A 6,179-nucleotide genomic window follows, 5' to 3' on the forward strand; every position below is an offset into this window, starting at 1 on the left:
CTAATGGAACAAGCAACAGCCACGATAACCTGTGATGGAGAGAATAAAGGGGATGTCTGTGTCTTCTTTAATCTGGAGGCTGCCCCAGTGGCAGTGTGTGCTCATTGTAAAATTATATTCCCTATCACCTAAACCGGTTTTCCAGCCAGGGATTTCCTTTTGAATCCTTCATGCACAAATATCAAAGTTCTATTATACCGCAAGACCTTTACCTGCTAATGCTATGGCGCATTCTGATGTGAAGAATCAAAAATATGTACCAGTGCCCTAAACTTGAGCCTGGCTCCAACTGGAAGCCATTGAAGAAGCGTCAATGTGGAGGCGATAAAAGCACCTGTGGTCGTGCCTGCCACTACCCTAGCAGCCTGGGTTTCAACCTTTTATAAACAACTGATCATTTTTTTCAGTGTACCAATAAGAAAATCATTATAGTTTTCAATTTAATAGGCGGCAGATCAAGGACCTGCGATGCAGTTTGTTCTCCCCAGCTAGTGACCGATCTTAGGCAATATTCAATAAAACCCACAATTCTTTATCAATGTATTAACCTGTTCATCCAAACTGAGATGGTAATTTAGTCAAAAACGGAATCTAAAAGATTTTAGTTTCATAAAGACGATAGGTCTACCCAGTCCTTCGTGACCTCCACTGTTATTCTCTCAGATGTGCCTTTCAATATCAACTACGATGAAAAAGAACAGTTGAGTCGCCTGCGAAGATTTGGATAACCCCACCCCGACCTCCGTTTCATCTGCTAGCTGTTTAAATGACTGCATGTGGATGGTGAAAAGTATTGGAGAAAGGGGAAATCCCTGAGCGCCCTACAATTCGCCAAGAAGCAGAGGGCCATAGAATCACCTGCATCTTTTTAATCATGAGAAGAGATCTAAACTGACTAATAGAATTGTCATCCACTTCCACTTCTTCATGCAGCCTGTCTAGCAAGATTCCATGATGAAATGTAATTCCCTGGTGAAAACTGTGTCATATTCTGTGGAGAGATCTAGCCAAACCAAAACAGCAACTGAACTCCTGTCAGCAACCAGAGCAACTCTTCGCTTACATCAAGAAGCACAGTCTGGACCATTGAAACCCCTGGATTCTTACTGACTTTCCTCTAAATGATCATTTTTATTCCAGGCCTCTTGTGAGGAGCATGTTACTACATTCTCAATCTTGGCTAGGAACAGTGCACATGCTCTAGGATAACAGATGGCTCTATCAAGAGGATCAACAGAAGGCTTTTTTTTTTAGAAGTGGAGTAATCCAAGCCTGTTTAAGGCAGTTAAGGAGATTATTATCAATAAGGCAGGCGTTAAGAAATTTTGCAATGATCAGTGAAAAAGGCTGAACACACTTCTTTAACAAAATAGAAGGACAAGAATTGTTAGGTGATGTCCATACATCTGAGAATATGTTCGCTGTCTTCAGTTTAAATGAGAATGCCAGCCCTGGTGATGTTTTCAAAGCCCAGCAGTGGAGGCTTAGGTTGCTCAGTCGGTGATATTTTTTCTTCCTTTTTCCTGGTTGTAGATCTGAGTCCTTATCTCACAAAGTATGCGTTCCTATGTACAGAAGATGTAATGGTTTACTTTTATAGGCATCTATTCAAGGAAATTGAAGTAGGGGTACAGGAAGTAACCGAGCTCACTTCTTTCAAATAAAAATAAATAAATCTGTGGAATAATTTCTGCTTCTCTTAACCTTCTGGAGAAATAGCATTATTTAGTCTTCTCTTTGGCAAACCTAGAGCCAATTATGGCGAAAGATAGCCACATCTTTGAGTGAGCGTTCTATTTTAGTCACTCGGTGGCAGAAAGCACTATTTAGACTTGAGGTACTGGGGCGGCTCCATTTGGGGGAAAGTCTTTTCTTTTTGGCTAGCAGCATTTTAAAAAACACCAGCTACTTGGGAGTGGCCAATGCCACTGTACACACTTGTACACATTTTCTAGCTTGTCCTCCGACTCTGGAGCTGTATTGGTTAAAATGTAAGCAATGTTCCATTCTTTCTGGCTGTAGGTGTTTAAAATTGTATTTCTGTGTTCTGCACCAGCAGTAGCTGGTCACAGATTCGGGCAATCAACAAGAAGGTGGATTATGTCGGCCCAAAAAACAATTGGCAAAATATTTTATTAGAAGTGTAGCAGATATTCACACTCTGTCAAACATATAGCCCTTATTGTGAGTACCTGAGCTAATCCATTGCTAAGTCCTAATGCTTCTATGTGCTCAACACGAACAGCAGCTTGCGGTTATCATCTTGATTGGCCCACAGTTTAAGGCTGTCTGTTGAAAGCTATGAGAGAAACTACCTGGTGCCAAAGTCCAGGTACTTTTATGGCTAGAAGTATACATTAAAGCTGTCGCCATACTAAACTTGGTATTGATGTAAGATGAAGCTAATATCAACATTAGAATGTTCTTCAAACAACAATTGACTGATTTAGCAAATTGTCACTATCATGTCTTCCAGATACTTAAATGGAATGAATGCATGAATCAGAGCTGATCTCACATTAAAGAAAGACCTATTGCTAAGTCAATGTCAGTCTCAGTGGGGGTATTCAAAGTATTGGAATCTGTATGGCTAGAAACTAATGACCTAATTATGAGTGTCCTGTTAAAATTATTGGATTTACCATTACCGTGTGACTAGAGACTAAAGGCTTCATTACGAGTGGGCCATTCAAATTACCAATGTTACCGTCACCGGAGGTCCTGGTAATTCTGAATGTGTGGAAATAACAAGGATTACAGGTTTGGGGGAAATAATATACGAGTTTCTGTTTTTGCATGCTGATTCTGGCATGTTTAACCCTGAGTTACATTCAGAAATGTTGACTGCTGAAATCTTGTAAAAAATCAAAACTTATCGATATGAGGTGCCTAGTAACTCTCATTATCAGGTGCATCGGGCGACCCGTAATCCACTCCTAAATATCAGAGGCCACTGTTGGTATTCGCGTTTCCGCACTGTTGAATCCAAGCTACAAATAAGGGGCTGGGACCCTTATTCATGGCAAGTAGTTACGTATGGCAGTGGTGAACCATGACCCACTCATGAAGTCCTGTGTGGCGCCGTGCACAGTCACCTCTCCCAGTCCCTCTTTGCAAGGATACTCTCCATCACTTTAATGAAAGGCCTCATATAGATAGATTTGAATGATATCATGGTCAGTAAATCCTGCTGGAGCCCACTGCCTTCTTGTTAACAGAGGAAACCTCCAGCAGGCGGCAACTGGATACACCAGTGGGTCCACTAAAGATGAAGGTTTCTCCAGTCTTCTAAAGAGCATCTCACCGAGCAGGTTTTGTACTGCAGTGATATGTTTACTGATGTGTTGTACTTCTAAGATAAACAAATTAACTGATATTTTATTATTGTGTGGTGCACTTTTCTATGTGGACCTTGCATATATCCTATTCTGTGGCACCTCTATGTGCACCCTGCATATATTCTGTACTGTGGCACGAGGCTGGTTGTGACAGTTGGTAACTAAAGTGATAGCCTGTGCATAGACCATCTAGTGAGTTGCTGACTTGCTTTGGTGTGCACTGCATGTGGATGGGGGTTTCCCTCCTTGTGCATGTAGTTCCAATGTCTTTTTTTTTTATTTCAAAAGAATTTTATTATTTTAAGGGAGCAAAAAAGGACATAAGATACAAGCAAAAGTGATACAATTGATATTAGACAGGGATAAATAATAGGATAAAATGAAGTTAAATAAGAAGAAAAAACAACATTAACCATTATTAAACTGCCGATATCATATAAATAAATTAAGTAAGGGAGACAAAATTGAAACCCTGCAGAAGTAATAATCAAAAGTATCCCCATCAACTAGCAAAATAGGGATGAGAGGAAGAGAGAAAGGAAAGAAGAAAGAACGGAGAAAGTAGGAAAGAGATGAAGAAAGAGAAAGAAAGACAGGGAGGAGTGAAGGAAGAGAAGATTTCCAAAGGATTCATCCGACACACAAGACAACAGTGACCAGACAACATTAACCAGACAAATCAAAAGGATATTGATCCACCAACCCCTCTGAAACCAAGTCCATGTATGTATCTAAGGCTTTCCAAACACCATCCGATATAGAAGGAGAGAGATGAGCATGATCCACTGACGTGTGAGCACTTCGTAAAAAGGAAACCCAAGCCCACCAAGTATGGTAAGAAACTGAAGAGAACGATTTCCACTCCATGAGAATTACTTTGACTGCAATAGTCAATAAAAGATCCAGCAATTGTAATTCCATGGAATCTAAAGGCAAAGGGACCTGGGCCGCCAACGGACCTAAAAGAATTAATGGAAAAGAGAGTTGAAACTCAATATTAAAGATAATCATGAGATGTTTGTGAATTAAATCCCAAAAGGGTTGAAGAAGGGAACAATCAAAGAACATATGTTGAAAATCGCCTGGTAAGAGACCACAACTCCAACACAGATTATCTTCCTTGAGATTTATCGCATACAAACGAATGGGAGTCCAGTGAAGAAGATTAATAGAGAAAAACGTAGACTCCATTAATGAGGGGGCGATTTTGTTACGAAGAGAAAGTTTACCAATATCTTGCCATGTGTCTGAAGAGATATGATCGGTAACACTATGATCAAAATGATGTAGCCATTTTTGCTGTGCGACAGTGTGGGAAGGAAGTATAGAGGATGATAAGAATTTGTAAATCCTAGACGCTACATGGCCAGTCCTGATCCATAATTGAAAAAGTGTAATCGTCGGGGAGGAAGGATGAAGGTGCACTTCAGCAAGTGCTACCTTTATCTTAAGAAAGGTATAAAATTCTAAGTTAGATAAAGAGAATTGTTGGGCTAGGGAGGAGAAAGGGAAAGGGTCATTATTGGAGTCATAGAGATGTTTAACAAGTGAGATACCTTTCCCCGCCCAATAAGACATCAATTCTGAATCAATATTAATTTTGATTTTAGAATTCCGCCAAATAGACGACCATCTAGTTTTATGCAGTGGAATTGCCACCTTCTTATCAACCTTACGAACTGCAGCAATAGTGTCTAAAATAATAGACCGAGAGAATGGAATAGAAAGGGTATTTGTGGTTAAAAAAGAGGCAGTCGGCAGAGGGGAGGCCAATTCTTGTTCTATTAACAACCAAGATGGAACATGAATAGAGGGAGAAGAAAACCAGAGAGCACCCTGAGACGCCAGAAAAGCATTCTAACCTGCTTGCGAGGCCAACACGCTCTGTCTCACCTGCCAGATTCCCTGGGTGCAGTTTCGCGACCTTCGTTGTCTCCCTCCCGCCGCCGCCATCCTCAACGCGGCCGCTGTGCGGAGGGGGACTACCCTTCCCAGGATCCTTTGCAGCGGACAGGAAGCGGAACCTGAACCCGCCTCCTGTATTCTCGCGCCTGGAGGCGCTTAAAAGTAACGTGAGCCCCTGACAAAGTGGGCGACATTCTAACCTGCTTGCGAGGCCAACACGCTCTGTCTCACCTGCCAGATTCCCTGGGTGCAGTTTCGCGACCTTCGTTGTCTCCCTCCCGCCGCCGCCATCCTCAACGCGGCCGCTGTGCGGAGGGGGACTACCCTTCCCAGGATCCTTTGCAGCGGACAGGAAGCGGAACCTGAACCCGCCTCCTGTATTCTCGCGCCTGGAGGCGCTTAAAAGTAACGTGAGCCCCTGACAAAGCGGGCGACATTCTAACCTGCTTGCGAGGCCAACACGCTCTGTCTCACCTGCCAGATTCCCTGGGTGCAGTTTCGCGACCTTCGTTGTCTCCCTCCCGCCGCCGCCATCCTCAACGCGGCCGCTGTGCGGAGGGGGACTACCCTTCCCAGGATCCTTTGCAGCGGACAGGAAGCGGAACCTGAACCCGCCTCCTGTATTCTCGCGCCTGGAGGCGCTTAAAAGTAACGTGAGCCCCTGACAAAGCGGGCGACATTCTAACCTGCTTGCGAGGCCAACACGCTCTGTCTCACCTGCCAGATTCCCTGGGTGCAGTTTCGCGACCTTCGTTGTCTCCCTCCCGCCGCCGCCATCCTCAACGCGGCCGCTGTGCGGAGGGGGACTACCCTTCCCAGGATCCTTTGCAGCGGACAGGAAGCGGAACCTGAACCCGCCTTCTGTATTCTCGCGCCTGGAGGCGCTTAAAAGCAACGTGAGCCCCCGCCTCGCGGGTCCGCGCGCGGGCAGCGCCG

This window comes from Triturus cristatus, chromosome 3_1 (genome assembly GCF_964204655.1).
Source record: "Triturus cristatus chromosome 3_1, aTriCri1.1, whole genome shotgun sequence".
Taxonomy (NCBI): Eukaryota; Metazoa; Chordata; class Amphibia; order Caudata; family Salamandridae; genus Triturus; species Triturus cristatus.